Source organism: Harpia harpyja, chromosome 5 (assembly GCF_026419915.1).
Source record: "Harpia harpyja isolate bHarHar1 chromosome 5, bHarHar1 primary haplotype, whole genome shotgun sequence".
Lineage (NCBI taxonomy): Eukaryota > Metazoa > Chordata > Aves > Accipitriformes > Accipitridae > Harpia > Harpia harpyja.
In genome coordinates this window covers 47,777,378-47,795,425 of record NC_068944.1, presented here as the reverse complement: position 1 = coordinate 47,795,425, position 18,048 = coordinate 47,777,378, and the positions used below count along the sequence as shown (strand labels likewise).

General features: G+C 46.1%; 1 protein-coding gene across 2 annotated transcripts in view; it reads left to right on the top strand.

The window, feature by feature from the left end:
* The first annotated feature begins 2,193 nt into the window (after positions 1-2,193).
* PAG1 (phosphoprotein membrane anchor with glycosphingolipid microdomains 1) overlaps positions 2,194-18,048 on the top strand; it is a 115,263-nt gene continuing 99,408 nt past the window's right edge. For both annotated transcript variants that reach the window (XM_052787769.1, XM_052787767.1), the window contains exon 1: positions 2,194-2,340. The gene's annotated coding sequence lies outside the window, so the exon portion shown is untranslated. The remainder of the gene's footprint in view (positions 2,341-18,048) is intronic.

The window sequence follows — 18,048 nt, the reverse complement described above, 5'->3', positions numbered from 1 at the left end:
TATGGTTTTGATTTAGCTTATGTTTTTTGGAAGGTTTTTCAACTAACTAAATCCAAATAAACTAAGCATCTGGAGGTCCTGGAGTGTCTACAGTAGGTTTAAAGAGATGGAAACTTCCTGTGGGTTTCAGTGTACTGGCATGCTTTGTGCATCCCTTGTGAAGACTCGAGGAAAATTACATTTTGCTGATGACATCAAACTGTGCCAAAAGATACAGCTGAAGGGGAGTAGCTGCTAGAACATTGGTTCCCAGTCTTTTTGGACCTGCACACTACTGTTGCTCTCCAAAATTTCCTACAAATCAGAATGTGATTTCATACTTTAAACTGAAAACACTACGGAGGCACCAAATGGCTATGATGGCCTACCAGGGCTTCATAGGACATCTGTGATCCTTGAGCAGAGCTGGGGAACCGCTGGTCTAGAATGAGGGAGGACAGAGGTAGAACAAAAGTGCTCCCTGAGTGCAAATCTTCATTGACTACAATGACAAGAAACCAACACAATTGGAGGGGAAAGAGTTAAAAGTCATTCAGATAGTTGGGCTCATTGCAGAGTCACCATGTGGGATATGGATGCAGATGTCAGGGGTTTCACAAAGCCTGCTTGTTACTAATGGAAGGATTAGATGGGGAACTCTCTGCAAGAAGGATGGGCAAAGGAAACCAGAGAACAAAGTCTGAGAAAGACATCATTAGGTCAGCTACAACGTGCCAGTATAGTGGCACGTTAGGAACAGAGAAGAAAAGCAACACCAGATTGGTAAAATGACAATAATCAGCTGGATATTACAAGGGCTGGCAGGCTACATGATAGAATAATACACATTTTGTTGCAGGAGCCATGCGGACGAACTGAGATGGGCTGGACTCTGCTAGACGTGGACTACGTTGCCCAGTGAGGACACAAGTTGTTGGACAAAGAGCTTAAAGAAGGCTCAGAAGAAAAAAAAAAACAAGCAAATCAACAGAGGAACCCAACAGCTCGCAAAACTGAAAGACGATGTGAAGAAAGCATCAGCTCTGGGGATTCGTTGGATGGATGCGCGTGGAGATAATAAACTGAGCTACAATCTTGCCGAAGATTAGATGAAGATGAAAATGCTGATGATAGTGGTGTATTTGGATTATTAAAAAAAAAACCAAACAGGCAAACAAAAACCCCAACACTTCCCTGCATAGGTAAATCCTTGCTTGCTAAGCATCAAATGCAGATTCAGGCTCAAACCTTGAGCCCGCCATGTATGTGACATGTGTGTTACTGCAGAATGGAATACGGGGTTTGAACTTGTTCTCAGGAAGCAAGAAACTCACTGGGTGTTAGGTCAGTCCTTACATCTGGGTGGAAACTTATAGTAATTGTGCAATTTCCCTAAAAAATCCCCAGAGATCTAAGTTAGGCATTTTGCCTTTGCAGCCTTTCCTGCCTTTGCTCTTACAGCGCTTTTCACTCAAAGTCCTTGCACTTCCCTACGTCGTGTAAAATACGGTTCTTTCTTTCACTTAAAGACCTCGGTACCACATTAAAAAGCCACCAGTAACTACGCGGAGGTCCCTTTTGTCATAACACCTGTCTTCATTAGTCATGCTCGCTTAACGGGGGGGGGGGGGGGGGGGCAATAATAGGACGCCTGGATTCATCCTTTTTTTCCTCCTTTTCCACGCTGCCCACCGGAGCACCCCCCAGCCCAGCAGCGTGGCAGCAGCCGGGGGCGGCGGCTCCAGCAAGCCGCCGCTGCAGCCCCGGCCGCCGGCCCCAGCCCTCCCTCCGCCGGCGCTCCCCGCTGCTCGGGGGCGGCCAAGACCCCCCCCCCCCCCCTCCCCTCCCCGGGGCCGCCGGCAGCGCTGCAAAGCGGGCAGCCCGGCGCCGGCTGGCACGTCCGTGTCCCGTCGTTCCCCCGCCTCCGCGGAGCGAGGCGCTGCGGCGGCAGCCTCCGCAAAGGCGCGCTGCGGGGCGCGGGGGGGCGCGCAGGGGGCGGCGGGCCTGCGCTGCCGCCGCCGCATCGGTCGCCTCTCGGCGGCGGGCGCGGGGACATGCGCACTGCCGGGCGCCTACCCGCGCCGCGCTCCGCGGCCGCGCTCCGTCCCTCTCGGCCGCCTGCCCCCGGCCCGCCTGCCGGGCGGAGGAGGGGGAGGGAGCGGGAGGAGGAGGAGGAGGAGGAGGGAGGGAAAGAGGGGAGGGGAGAGGAGGGGAGAGGGGAGAGACGCGCCGCAACTTGCTGCTGCTCCTCCCTTGCCGCGCCGCGCCGCTGCCCGGCCCCTGCGGGCTGCGCTCCGCGGGCAGCGCTCCGCGGGAGGCGGCATCCCCGGGCGCGCCTCTCCGCGGGGCCGGCGCCTCCCGGTGAGTTGGGGGCGGTGCGCGAAGTTGTCGTGTCTGTGGTGCTGGTTTGGGGGTTTTTTGTTTTTTTTTTTTCTTTTTTTTGGAGGGGGGGCGGGTGGGCGGTGGGTGCTGTCGCTGCGGGCGCGGGTCGCTGCGCGGCTGCGGGAGGCTGCGCGGCTGCGGGAGGCTGGTGGCGGGGCTGCCGCAGGGCTGCGGGGCTCGGCGCGGCGCGCACCGCAGGGCTGCCCCTGTCCGGCCGCGGTCCGCGCTGCGGGCGCGGCGGCCATTTGGTTCTCTGGGGGCTGATCTGGCCCGGAGCGGTGGGAGGTGCGGGGCACGGTCCGGGGCGGGCAGGACCGGGCCCTCGGCCGGGGTTCTTGTGCGGCATCCCGCGGCGGCGGGGTTCTCCTCCGCGTCCCCCGGCTCTGACTGCTGCGAGTCAGCCCCTTAACTGTATTTTCATTCAAATCCTATTACATGGTGACAGCCTCCAGTTTGTTTCGCAGTGGCATCTGCTCTTGGTCTTGGAAACTCTTTAAGAGGAAGGGATCACCAGGGGAGAGCAGGGGCTGCTTTTCAAAGCGTTGCGAAGAGAGCTGCAAGCACAAATTAGTCCTAACGCCTCATTTGCCGTGCGTGCTGCTTGGAGCATTTATTTACCTTAGTGCTTCTAAGGGGGGAAAGAAGAAACTGGCAGCGTTCATACCAGAAAGTTGTGTAGCTTGAATGTTACCTACGCCAGTGGCCCAAATTATCTAAATAAACAAACATAGTGATTTATAGGTGTCTGAACCGTAATGCTTTGAACGATAGAGCTCTTTAACCTTTCTTTCTAATCTATCCCTCAGAGATTTGGTTTTAAGGAGAGTAATATATCATCTGTGGTGCTGAATACTTGAGTTGATTACGTTTGTAAAAGGAATGGCCTTTGAAACAATACCGTGCCATTAAGCAACAAATGCAGAAAAAGAGCGAGAGAGAAAAAGCAAAGTTAAAATTTCGGCAGAAGATTTTTTTTCCCCTTCTTAGCAGCCGTGCTCGATTAACTCTTATCCGGAGTTCTTATTTTATTAAATTAAACTTCAAAAAAATAAGTGCGCTGTGTGAAAGCAGAAGCAAATCCTCCTTAGTCCTCTTGAAGTCTGTCTGCGTTGCAGTTAAATGATGATTGGAGCAGTGTCTGTTAAGAGAATTTGCAGAAACAAGCACTGCTAAGGATACCCGGTAGGTAAATGGAAGTACGTCGTCATTGTGTACGTTTCTCTTACTTAGACAATACAGAAGCAGAAATTTCAAATTCCAGCGTTTCTTATTTTACATCTTTAAAAATGTTGCCCTGATAAATATACCTATATGTGAGGTGCGCAGCTTCATTATAAGCAAAAGTGCCTCCTCTTACTGGAAAAGTGATTCATTCAGGTGTTAGCTTATTTAACACGGGGCCAAATTATGCAACCTGTGGAGCATCTCCTGTAAGGGGTAAGCGTCATTTGCCCTCGCTGAAAAAGAAAATAGTGAGTACAATATGCGCAACATCATGCAGGCCTGAAGTACAAGAGCAATTTTATCTTTAACCAGTATTTCAACACAGGATTTTATTAACATAAAATCAATATTCAGGTCAGCAATGGGGATCTGCAACTTTCAAATGAGAAGCTGATCTGAAGGCAACACGTTGCTCATATGAGTAAAGGTTGTGGGATATGACACTCAGCAAGCTCACCTATCTTTTCGGTTCCTTTCATGAAACGTCATTTAATGAGGAAAAGAAACAGGTAATCCATTGCATTTTAAGGCACAGTGCTCCTCATAAGCCTCATCACCATGCATTTGAACATGAGTGTGGCTTTAGATCATGTATTGTATACAAATGACTGCTGCTAGATAACTTAAGCTCTAAATTTATCCTACTATTAAAGTTATATTGATCAGAAAGTGGCAACTGGATTTCAAGTCCTAAATAAGAAGTGCTCAATAATCTAGAGATAATTTATATTATAAGAAGCACTGTTCTGAGGAATCCACAAGCAATGCAATCGAGTTTTCCTTACTGGCTGTGCAGTGGCATTTAGTTAAGGAACACTTTCCTGGGGCGGTGCGGGCTTCACTGACACACAAAGGACTTAAATCTGTTTATCAGCTCATTGGTGCTGATGGTGAAGTGCTGTAGAGCTCAATGACTGGAACAGGACACAGTCTTTTTCCTTCCAGTAAGGATGGGGATGGAGAACAGAGGGGCTTTTTCAAAGTAGTTCCAACACAGTATCATTTGTAACTGCAAAATACAATGTAAGAATAAGATTAGTAGACCAAGAAGGCTTGAAAACATTGTTTAACACTTAGCTGAAACAATAAATCATTCAAATGACATCACCCAGGCTCCTATAGCGATGCCTCTGCTTCCAGGTGTTGAGAACGGAGCGGATTTTGGATGCGGGGTGCGAGGGTAGCTCAGCCCCAGAGCGGTGGAGGGAGGGCAGGCGTATTGCAGCCTGGTGGCTGTGCTGCGGCCGGGGGGGAGCCCGGGAGGGAGCCCAGGCGGGGTGAAGGGGCAAAGAGAGCCCCCTCCCAGGTTTGAGTATCTGCTGAATGAATGGCAACTGCTGGCCCGGGACCCGCGTGGAGCCAGCAGGGAAGACGTGCTGGATGAGGCCCTGGTTGTACAGCCTGTAGCTTGCAAGGAGGCTGCACTGGCTGCTCGCTGCCCATCCGTGCATCCCAAGGATGCTATCAGTTGCAGGTCTTATATTGTGTATAACGATGCCAAAAAACTTCTGTTCTGGGGAGGGAAGAAGTTCAGGACGGCTTCTTCCTTGGGAAAATGGTGTGTTTCTAAACGTTCGTATCATCAGATACTGCTTACATTGATTAAAACGTGGGAAAGGCAAGCAGTGCACACTCATTTGTGTAATACTGCTAGTAATAAACTCTAGACTTTGAAATCACTGTGCATTTTTGAGGGCTCTTGGAAGTCCTGTAAAATCCTGCTATGCAGATGAAGAAGCTGAAGCCTGAAGATTCAGCTGCAAATTTACCGAAGGGAGTTGAGGTGTCCTTGGTTGCTGTTCCCCCATCTCCATCCTGATATCCTTCATGCTCTGATTTGCCGCACTGTGCCGTGGCTTCTCCGTAGGTCTCTCACGGGCACGTGTGCCATGTCCGGCTCAGCTTCCCCCTGGCCCCTCACCTCCTGAAAACTCCGTGTGCCACGCAGGCAGCGCTGCCCTGCTCATGAACTGGGGTAAATACCAACCCGCAGGTGCTCGATGACTCACTTGAGGCCCCAAGCTGCAAACCCCTCTGAGTTTCGCTCTGCTTTTCTTCCATGGTGAAGTGGTTTTTACAACGCTTTGCCTGCAGTTACCTGCGCTGGGGAGGGTGAGCTGCAGCTGGTGGGACCTCCAAAGGTTGCTTCTGCAAAGGTGCACCAAGCACAGCTGTCAGGTGAAAATGATGAGTGACGGGAGGCGTTCCTTCGCTTTGTGGATGTGATATAACCAAGTTTTAATTAAAGCAGTGGCGGTAGATTATTAAGGCAGATAAATACTGCCTTGTTACAGCCCTCTTGGGTCGTATGTAAGCAGTATTCGTTCTAGAAAGGATGAATGAATAGTCAGTGTGAAGGATAAAGATCAGCATTGTTAATCACTCTGGAAGTCTTCCGTGGGAAAGTCTAAACTCACGAGGGAAGATACTGTCCATAAATGTCATTTAAATATTTGCATAACTTGGGGATAAAATTTTGACACTAAAGGCATGCAAGTACCAAGTCATGTTTGGGTTCCTGTCACCAATAGCTAGGACTTGTACAGCTGGGGTTGATCAGTGGTGGGCTGTATTTCTACCTAATGGTTTGCTAGCAGTTTTGAAGAGCTCTTCTTCAACACCACTATGAAAAAAAATTTAATTGTTCTTGTCAAAGTGCAGATAAAAAAATTAGAAACTTGGGAGACTGCATTTGCTTAAACTCTTGTGCTTCAGGTGGGGTTAACCCTTCACTTCTGGTGTCCCTGGGTAAGCAGCGTGCCAGTCGCCATTATCTAGGCTAGGGGCATGGTGGCTTGTCATGGTTTAACCCCAGCCAGCAGCTAAGCCCCACACAGCCACTCGCTCACTCCCCCCCAGTAGGATGGGGGAGAGAATTGGAAGAGTAAAAGTGAAAAAACTCATGGGTTGAGATAAAGACAGTTTAGTAGGTAAGGCAAAAGCCGTGCGCACAAGCAAAGCAAAACAAGGAATTCATTCACCACTTCCCATCGGGAGGCAGGTGTTCAGCCATCTCCAGGAAAGCAGAACTCCATCACCCAGAACGGTTACTCAGAAAGACAAAGGCTGTAACTCCAAATGTCCCCCCTTCCCTCTTCTCCCCCCAGCTTTATATGCTGAGCATGATGTCCTATGGTCTGGAATATCCCTTTGGTCAGTTGGGGTCAGCTGTCCCAGCTGTGTCCCCAGTAACGAAAACATCCCTGTGTTATCAACACTGTTTTCAGCACAAATCCAAAACATAGCCCCATACTAGCTACTATGAAGAAAATTAACTCTATCCCAGCCAAAACCAGCACATGGCTGATCATCCACTTACAGTTTGTGGCTGTTGATACATCTGCAGGGTGAGAAAGAATGACTCCAGGTGGGAGGGGGTGGGTTTCCCCCGCCCCCCATAAATAACTGGAAATGGTAGGAAATGTTCCTGTGCTGATCCTTGGTTTTGTAATTCTCGCAGAAGTTTCTTTTGTCCTTTTCCAGCTCTCAGAATGTGATACAATCATTGAAAAAAATCTGCGTGCTTTCATGTGAATGCAATGAGGATGAGCCTTTGAAAACATATCTTAGCTCATGTTGATGAATAAACAAACTTGGCCAGAGTAAATCTTTTCATCTAACTTCAAGAGCCACACTGTAATGAAGTAAATATAGATGTACTTAATGGACTCCTTTCATCCAAATACATAACAAACCCTCCAAAGTAATGCAAACAAATCCAAAATGGATTTCTAAGTGGTTGGGGGTTTTTTTTTTGGTACTGAAGCAGTTTAGTCTAGCCAGGCTAGGACAGCAGTGGAGCTTGCTCTTGGGAGTTGTGGAGGTGCTGGGGTCCATCCTGGCCTAAACGTGAGGTGGCACAGAGCGCACCAGAGACCCAGCTCTTCTCCTGCGGTTGTTCTGCAAAAAAGGCGGAAAGTGCTTGTTCCACGTGTGGTTCGAGCCACCTTATTTGATGAGCTTCTCCCTGAACTCATCCGGTTGGAAGGCAGCTTGTGGATGAGGCTTCGAGAGGCCGGGGAACCTGCACTGGCTGCTGTCTGCTCCCCCTTGGCCGCAGCCCGGCTCAGCACCCCGTTGCTGAGCCCAAGCTGCACCAAGAGAGCCCCTGCAAGCGCGGGACGGCTGGCAGCCCGCCTCTGGGGCAGCCTGCGCATGGCGTGCTGCCGCTTGGCCAGACCCGAACCTGTCCGGGGGGCTGCTCTGCAGGGCACGTCCTGGCGGTGCCCCAGCCTGGTTCCTGGGTTCACGGAGTACCTGAACTTGGTGTTAAAGGTGGCCTCGGGGCTGTCGTGGCAGCTGCCGTAGACGCAGTCCTTGAGGTATGACTGTGGTGGTGGTGTTGACTTTGGCAGCGTCTTGTTGGTTGGAAGCTGTGGGGAAGAGGAGCTCAAAGAACAGTTCTGCGGATCCGGATGTTCACTGCGTGACAGTGGGTTTGGTTTCATTTCGAGACTTGCAGGATGACTGTTTCCAGCGACAGCATTGGCAAATAGATTAACGACTTCTTGTGGAAAGCGTGCCGAGCAAATACAACTGTTTGGTTTCACTGTCCTAGCTTCATGGAGAATACGAATGTCTAATGTTTGTATTTCCCATATCACAGAAAGAGTCTTTGGATCTTCTCTTTTAAAAGGCACAGTTATAAAACAATTTTACTTTAAAGATGAGTGCTTTGTTTTGAAAAGGAGAAACCCTGTTTTGGAGAAAAAGACCATAACTTGGTCTTATCTTTTCTTGATAGGAAAAGTTCAGGTCCATTTCATTCCATTGTGGAATAAAATTCCATTCAGAGCTGGGCAGTATGCTTGTAAGAGTTTGAATATTAGACTGTTTAGACAACTATGTCAGCATAATTACAGAAATTCTTCAGTATGAGCTTTTCCTTTGCTGAGATCTTGATGAGTGGGAAATACTATAAAGAATTATTTCTGTGAGTGTTGGAGGAATTTTGTGAAAGAGCTTTAAATCTAGGAGACTGTTGTACTTTAAAAAACATAACAGTGATTTACTAAAGTCCAGGTTCAACTCACTATTTGACACCTGGAATAGTCAGACATCCAATTTAGCTCGCATCTGGTTGTGTTGTGCCATGTGTACAGAAGTGAAAGTATTAAAAGCGGTTCAGCTTCGGATGTGTTCGTCTGGGGATTTACTCATAAATAATTGATAACCCTCTGGAACAAAATCTCTTCATTACTCTGTGGATTGCTCACCTCTTCCCTCCCGCGCTTATTGTTCTCGCAGGCGCGGGGGAAGAAGGAGGCTCGGCTTTAATGAAGGTGTACATCAGCCTCCACTGCTCCTTTCAGAAGGTCACCCAACTAAACAGCGGCAATGAAATGCATGGCAAAAGATAAACATTTTATTGTCCTACAGAGATATGTGGCATTCCAGTGTTTTAGAGGAACCACTTAGATGCTGTATTTAAGACTTCTTTTCATCCTAGCATAGAAGCAGTGCTTATGATGAATTACTAAATCAGTGAAATGTTTGCATCTAGTGCACTACAGGATAGGACATCAAATTAAGGGTTGTTTGATGTGCAGTACCAATTACAACTGTAATATTTGGGCTTGGTCTGTCAAGATTTTACTGCTGTTAAGTATCCTTGCTCAGACTGCTGACTGCGATGGGACAAGTCTTTGAGAGCAGTGGTTTCTCATTTGACCAAGGGTTTGCATGGCTGAGCTCCTGTTTACCAGACATTGTAGTGTAGTGATGAATTTCCTTTCCTGCAAAAAAGAAGAGCCGTTCTGCTACCCGCTGACTTAATAAAGTGTATCTGAGTTGATCTAACAAAATCACATTTTAATGGAAAAAGTGTCTTAATGTAAGATCAGTTCATCTTTCTGATGACTTGATTGCTTTAGAGTTATTAGCCAAGTTCTGTAACAGTCTTTAAAGGTGCTAATACTTGCTTGCAGTTTAATAGCCCGAACTATGGCTAATGTACAAGAAATGTTCAAATCACATCATTGAGAGAGAACCCTAACAAATCTTACAGCTATTTTAATGTGAGGTTTCAGATGTTACTCTTGTTTAATTGAAAGGTGAATGGTATAAAGGCTTTGTCAGTCTGCTGTTTCCAGGTGACAGCACTTTCTATGGAGTAACTGTAAGTCCCAGAGTGCTGATCCCAGCTTTCCGCTTCAGGATTCATAGCTCCAACTCTTCCTTTTTTACCTGGCAGAAGTGTGCATCTGTGGTGTTGTCTGGATTTGTGTCTTCCAAAAAAATACTGATTTCAATCAAATAAAATGAGAAAAATTTTCTGAAATAATAGTCACATTCTGCCTGATATTGGAGAAAAGGAGGCCTTCGCTCCTTCTTCTATAAACCAAAAGATTAAGCTTGCTTATAAAGGATTAACAGAGCTCTCTTCTGTTAATTCGTAGTGGTGTAGTCGAAGTGCCTGATTCTACATCAGTGGAAAATCCATTATCAATCAATGCGAATTTTGCAGCTGAAGCCAAAGGGATTAGAGGCTCGTTGTTCGGAAGTGACTGAAGGAGAGAAAGACCTGGATATGCTTGTTGCCACATGGCTGTGAGCCACCACTGGGGTGTGGCCACAAAAAAGGCAAAGGAAAATCTTCAGTTGCCTCAGGCGGGCTATTTCCAGAGGTGTATGAAAGGGCTAGTGCCACTGTGCAGAGCTGTAGAGAAACGTCACCTGGGGTGCTGCTGATAGTGAGTTGTTACTCACGTCCAGGCAAGATGATTTCAAAGTAGAAGAGGTACACAGAGAAAGATGACCTGAAGTCCTCTTCTAGGGATTGTGCCATGGTGGGGGGGTGTTGAGGAGGTCAGATGTGCAACAGGAGCAGGAGTTAGGAAGAGTGGTGGAAGAGGGGCACAGATTTAGCGGTGAGGGGTGTGGAGAAGTACTGGTGCCTATACCACGCTCTCTTACCTGCTGCCCCTCAGGCTTCCACCCAGGCATGCTGATTTAAGAGACTGGAGTGTAAGGGAGATGCAGGAAGAAATTGCTAAAGAATTTGCTACTCACGGTGTTGAGGGTGATGCTCTAACAAATTGCATTGCTTGCAGAAGTTTCTTCCTTTAATAAATAATAGCTACTTTTCCTTCTAGTACAGTATATAGACCAACACTCAGACTGTTAGGCCCTGCACTGTAAGAAAACCTGCGGTTCCAGACTTACTTTAGTAAGGAGTGTTCACCAAGCGCATTACAACATATAATTTCACTTTCTTTTGAAATGCTGTCATAGAGCTTAGCTTAAAAGTAGCTCTGATCCAGAGCCTAGTTTTGGAGAAAAGCATGATCTCTGTGACCACTGCTGCAACATTTGGTATATGCTTTTCCAGGGATGGAAGCTATTCAGAGTAAAAATTACACTTTTTACAACAATTTGGTAAATGTAAATGTATTGTTTTGATCTGTTATAATAGGCAAGATTGTGTCATTTAGTTTGGCAATTACAGAGATTAAATTAATTTCATTTTCCTTTACTCTTGTTAAATGCAAAATAATTGAGCACTCATCATGGAATGTTGGGGCTCCCTTGTTTGTAGCTTCATCATTTATTAATCTAACACATTAGATGAGAGGCTTTATAGATTTGCTTGCCTAAGGAAGAAGAAGAAGAAAATATAGAAGGGCCAAACTAGATATGTGTATTCTGTCTCACACTTTGAGGTACTGTCAAATATTGCCTCATTTTTAGTACACTTTGTAAGAAAGGACACTGCTTTTCCCCCAGAAGGGTAAATTGTGACCTAATGCTTAAATAGTCTGAATAAGCTCATATTTGGATAGGCAATGTTGCTTGTGCAGTTCCTCCCCCTCATGCTATATAGGGATATAACATTGTAATTGGGCAGGCAACATAAACTACAAATAAGCATGCTGTAAAAAGATATGTTTGGGCACTATCTTGGCCATGTTAGTTGGCTGTCCTAGTTACAGGAGGAAGCCGTTTGTGACGTGTCTTCCTCTAATTTAGCCTTTTTAGAAAATGGTGTTGTCCTAATACAGGCAGCGGTGCAATAACAGCTCACTAGTGGCAGAAGAGCTCTTCTTTCTTACCTTTATGTAGCTGGAGGGGATTTGAAAATTGGATATTTCTCTCCGTCTCTGCAGCTCCAAGTAGCCCTGACACTGCCAGCCATGGATTAGTGAAATAAATCCCTCGCGTTCATAGTGAAGTGGAAAGTATAAAGAGCATTTTCTGCCTTTTTTTTTCCTTTTTAATGTGTCATTTGCTAGCTGGCACAGTGACCTCCATTTCATGACTCTTGTGATGTGACTTGTCACAGAGCTTTTCTGTGTGGATTAATTCATCACTCAAGGGAGTAGTAGCATGAGACATTATGCATGTGGACCTGAGGTAAACAGTTACCTATAGACCACCTATAATGAATCTGTACTTCAAGTATTATCTGTTAATGCAGTTTGATTTTCTTTTTGATGTGATTTTCTTTCCTTTTTGTTTTATCTCTTTTCTTAACTATGTCCTTGGTAGTCAAATGGGATGGGGGAAAAAATATTCCTGGCAATTTAATACATTGAATTTGCCAATGCATTGGGAAATGGTTTTATGCTAGTTATGTAGAGGTATGGTACAGCAGTTCAGTTTTCCAGTGTATGTTGGTGAACAGTCTGTCAAATCTTTTAAATTGTTGTTCCAGTCAATTATATTGACTGAAGTGAAAGCAAGAATTAATCTTTTTTTTCCTTCTTAACATGAAGATTTAATTTCATACTCTTGATTTACATTTCAATATCAATTGTGTATTTTAATTTGTGTGAGTGAACCCTGAAGCCCTTACTCACTTGTGACTCCATCTTTAATTTTGCCTAACAAGTCCGTCTCATTTCTGGAAAGCACGTACGCTGGGAACTGATTAGCGTTAACAGTCGGGTAAATGGTAGGGAAAGAAGTGGTGTCTGTGTCTGGTTATGGGAGCACGTTATGCTGTGGGGTCTGACCAGTTACGATGAATTGATGGATGCTGGTTTCCAGGTGATTTCTGTTATCATCCTCCCCAACAGGTTTGGTTAAAAACAGCCCTAGGGAAGTACTGGAGAAAGCAAACTAGCCCAGAAGCAGAGGATTGATTTCCCACCAAAATGGGAGGTCATTATTATGAGGAAATTAGCTGAATTATTTACTTGGCAAAGCAGGCAGATAGCCAATAACTCAGCATTTATGTGTTTCCCATTTATTCAGCGCTCAGGCATAGGGTGGACAAATAGCATGGTGCAGTTGGTTCCCGACAGGGACATCAACACCCGTAGGTGGGCCGGGAGGAGAAGCCCGGTCTATGAAACAAGTGATGGGACCCCCAAACTCCTGCGGGGTTGGCCTTGACAGACCTGCCTGGCCATGTTCTGGTTTCCAGCACCTGCAGAGATGTTGTCAGGGTAGGGCAGGTGCCAGACCATGGAGCAGGGGGAGTCTTCTCTTATGGGTTTTCTAGAGGCAGGCAACCTGGGGGTTCATCCCCAGCTGTGGAGCACGGAGCCTGAAAGTGCTGGAGTCATCTGGCACCATGGGACTTGGGTCCGTGCAGAAGTGAGGTGGCCTGAGGAGCTGGTTGTAGCTATCCCGGGACATCAAAGCCCTGGAGGTTTGGACCTCGTGGCAGTCTGGGAACCTGGAAACCCTTGGCTGATTTTTGTCACTTCTTTGCTTCTCCCAGCTGTGAGAATTACTGAAATATTAGTTCTTGGGCAGTGGTAAAATTAGCACGAGTTATCAGTTTTAAGCAGCAGTAAATAATATTTTATTCAGGAAATACAGTAATCAAGAAAACTTGTTTTCACTTGGTTTTCTGAACTAGGCAGAAACTATACATTGCAGTGCAGTGATTCCCTGGGAAGGAGAATTTCCAAGTCTTTGCAGTTTCTGGCACCGGCACGATGTGTGCCCTGCTCCACATAGCAGTTGTATTTTCTAGATTAAGTATTAGCCTGTATAATTAATGACACTGATGCTTAAAAAAAGCATGAGCTTTAAACAGAAAAGGCTTCCTTTCACTGGAGTCTAGAGGAATGAAAAAAAACAAAAAACCCTCAGGAATTTCTCTGCTTAAGCTATCTGTCAATAGGTGGTAATCGATTTTCTGAGGTGTAACTCTGAAATGTTAGTGTTCATCATTTAATAAAAATCATGCTCCCTGCAGTTCATCAGCAACTGGCACTTAGAAAGATTGAATTCAGAAAAAATAAGTGTGAAGATTGCTGTAGGTAAATGACCAGAGCTGAGAGTTTTATACCTTTTAAACACCTAGCTACCTGGTTTTGTTAACACTCCAGTACCTGTGGCATGTGTCTGTATCAGCCTGATTTTATGCAGATAGGAGCAAGCTCTTGCAAAAAAAATTAGTGCTATTAAGTCAGTTGTATGCTAAAGAGCGAGGGTTTGATGACAGGGAGAAGTGCAGTACTGCTTTCTCTTCCTGCAACTGGTGTTTCAGTTTAGCGGTAGAGGAGTGTTGTGGCTGACGGCATGCACTGCAAACTTAAAACTTGCCTTTTTCTCACTCTCCTGCATGATCCTCTTTAGTGGATTTTTGTCCCTCAGCCCTGGTAGTGATGAGTGTTTGGTACAGGAAGGGGTTAACTTCCAAAAGCATAGTCTGGCAATTTGGTGCATGTGGAGCTTTAAATTAGGGGATGCTGGTATAGTGCAGATTGTAAAGTGGAGTTTGCAGAAGGATGTAGCCAACATGGGATTGAGGATCACAGGTCATTTACATGCTGACACGAGTCTGGCTTCTGGTGGGGCAGCTGTACCTGTGGCTGGCCGCAGCTGATCAGTGCTGTGTCCAGGGGATGTCACCTTCTGCTCTGCTACAGAGAGCAGCTAGGAGTTATCCCACACCCAAAATTTGAATTTGTGAGTGGTAGGTACCAGGAGCAAGGGGAATTGCAGAGTCCTGCCCCTGGGGAGGAGCAGCCCCTGGCACCAGTACACGCTGGGATCTGACCGGCTGGAAAGCAGCTTGGCAGAAAAGGATCTGGGGCCCTAGTGGACACCAAGTTGAACTCGAGCCAGCAATGTGCTCTTGTGGCAAAGAAGGTGAATGGTGTCCTGGGCTGCATTAGACAAAGTATTGACAGCAGGTGAAAGGAGGTGATCCTGCTCCTCTGCTCAGCACTGGTGAGGCCACACCTGGAGTGCTGGGTCCAGTTCTGGGATCCCCAGTACAGGAGAGACATGGACATACTGGAGGGAGTCCCACAAAGGGTGCAGGATGATAGAGAGGCTGAGAGCTGCATCTGTTCAGCCTGGAGAAGAGAAGGCTCATGGAGAATCTCATCAATGTCTATAAATACCTGAAGGGAGGTACAAAGAGGACAGAGCCAGGCTCTTGTCAGTGGTGCCCAGTGCCAGGGCCAGAGGCAATGGGCACACACTGAAACACAGGAGGTTCCCTCTGAACATCAGGGAACACTTTTTCACTGTGAGGGTGACCGAGCACTGGCACAGGTTGCCCAGGGAGGTTGTGGAGTCTCCGTTCTTGGAGATATCCAAAAGCCATCTGGACATGGTCCTGGGCAGCCTGCTCTGGGTGTCCCTGCTTGAGCAGGGGGGTTGGACCAGATGACCTCCAGAGGTCCCTTCCTACCTCAACCATTCTGTGATTGTGTGATGGCACCAACTACACTCTTAAGCAGCTGTGCTGGATGGGTGGTAGGACCACCCCTGTGCCACCTTCTTCGCAGACAGACTTTTTTTAAGAGACCCTGTTCTAAAATAACAGTTCTCTAGTTTGTTCTTTAAAAATTTGAAAAAGATTATCCATTTTCACTGAAAAAAGGATAGCGACATATTCTTGGTACCTTATGTCGGCTTCTCAATTCACTCCCACTTTTTCATATTCAGTTTTTAAAGCAGAAAATCTCTTATATGCTCCCTGGATTGTACAGCAGGGATGCAGTATCCATTGTTGTCTTCCTGTTCCTGCAGGATGTGTGCAAAAGAGCAGTTATTTCATCTGTTCTGACCATGTATGTGAAAAAAAGGAAAAATCTCATTCTTTGCAGTGACTTGAGCCTGTAAATGTTGGACAAATAATGCTTATGCAAGCCACTTCTCTTGCTTTTTCTATTTCCTTTCCTTTAAAGCTCGGTTCTTACTGGCTCCATCTCCGAGCCATTTGTAGCTAGTGTTGTGTCCCATGTGCCTCCATGGAACAGCAGACAAGGTGCTGAGCTTAGCTGTTGTACTAATAGGCCTTAAGTGGTATCATATCCAAGACTCAAGGCCGGAGACTTTTATCAACACAAGTCTACAGAGAGGGCTTTTGTTGTAAACCACAACGGTACAGTGTGCCACTGTGTGTTTCCTCCTCCTGGTGAGTTAACAGCCGCCTGGAAACAAACCCCACCAAATGTGCTGCTTTTTATGCACGGGGGAGCAGTGGAGCTGTTATCGGTGACCTTAGCCTTCTTGTTTTGGCTTGCAAGCTATTTTTGTGTTAATTACAGACATAGCTTTAATCTTTGTCAATGGGGCAGCAACAGTAGAGTTATCCTTTGACTATTGATGTCCAATTTGTTTTTATCCCCTGACTCTCTGTTTGCAAAATAAAGACTGAAGCATTTTTCGTATAAATTTATTTCCTATTCATGATTTTTAAAATTCACAAAGAGCCTGATCTTAGATATACTGGTGCTGCCTTCTCAGTCTAAATACTGTTGCTCTAGCGCAATCCTTGGAGACCGTAGGAGGCTTTCCAGGTCAGGGATGAAGTTTTTTGAGGTGAAAGAGGAGCAGTCTTAACATAAGTTTTTTGGTTTTCCCCAAGGAGGAGTGTTCCTGTTTTAGGAGAGGATGAAATCCAAGCCTTTACAGAGGTCCTCCCCAATTAAAGGCATGCACGAGAGCTTAGGTACCATTTAAGTTTTGAATATCAGAGACTTGAATAGAGAAACAGCTGCATGTGTGATAGAGTGGCTAAGACCTTAGTGAGCTGCAAAATGGGTGAAAATTGCTTCTTTTAAAATCTGACCTGGGAAGTGGATGTAGACTTAGGTAGGAGCAAGTTTAACCAAGAGAGATATTCCTTCCTACAGAAAAGAGATTTTGTTCTTTGTGTCGTGGTTTAACCCCAGCCAGCCACTAAACACCACGCAGCCGCTCACTCACTCCCCCCCCACCCAGTGGGATGGGGGAGAAAATCGGGAAAAGAAGCAAAACCCGTGGGTTGAGATAAGAACGGTTTAATAGAACAGAAAAGAAGAAACTAATAATGATAATGATAACACTAATAAAATGACAACAGTAATAATGAAAGGATTGGAATGTACAAATGATGCGCAGTGCAATTGCTCACCACCCGCCGACCGACACCCAGCTAGTCCCCCCCCACTTCCCTGTTCCTATACTAGATGGGACGTCACATGCTATGGAATACCCCGTTGGCCAGTTTGGGTCAGGTGCCCTGGCTGTGTCCTGTGCCAACTTCTTGTGCCCCTCCAGCTTTCTCGCTGGCTGGGCATGAGAAGCTGAAAAATCCTTGACTTTAGTCTAAACACTACTGAGCAACAACTGAAAACATCAGTGTTATCAACATTCTTCGCATAGTGAACTCAAAACATAGCACTGTACCAGCTACTAGGAAGACAGTTAACTCTATCCCAGCTGAAACCAGGACACTTTGGTTTTGGTACCTAAAGTCTGTGGTGTGGGAAGAAAAAATGCTTGGCAGGATAGGAGTTCACACGGCATTTTAATTCATTTTAAAATATTTAGAAAGGTTCAGAAACAAATCTCATTGTTAACCAAAAGGTTGCAAAGGTTGACAGGCCAAAGTGTACATGAACAATAGCTACTGAGAAGATTTCCATAACTGAAAATGTAGATTTTTTACCACTTTGGAATTTGCGTGTTCATACCTGTCCTGGTTTCGACTGGGATAGAGTTAATTTTCTTCCTAGTAGCTGGTACGGTGCTGTGTTTTGGATTTAGTGTGAGAATAATGTTGATAACACACTGATGTTTTTAGCTGTTGCAGTGCTTAGCCCAAGTGAAGGACTTTTCAGTTTCCCATACTCTGTCAGCGAGGAGGTGTACAAAAAGCTGGGAGGGAGCATGGCCAGGAGAGCTGACCCAACCTAGCCAAAGGGATATTCTATACCGTAGAATGTCATGCTCAGTATATAAACTGGGGGGAGTTGGCTGGGGGGGCTGATCGCTGCTTGGGGACTGGCTGGGCATCAGTCAGCGGGTGGTGAGCAATTGCATTGTGCATCACTTGTCTTTCATGGATTTTATTTCTCTTTTTTTTGTTATCTCCCTTTTCATCATCATCATCATAATTATTATTATTATTATTATATTTCAATTATTAAACTGTTTTTACCTAAACCTACGAGTTTTACTTTTTTTTTTCCAATTCTCCTCCCCATCCCGCCAGGGTGGGGAGGAGTGAGTGAGCAGCTGCATGGTGCTTAGTTGCTGGCTGGGGTTAAACAATGACAATACCCT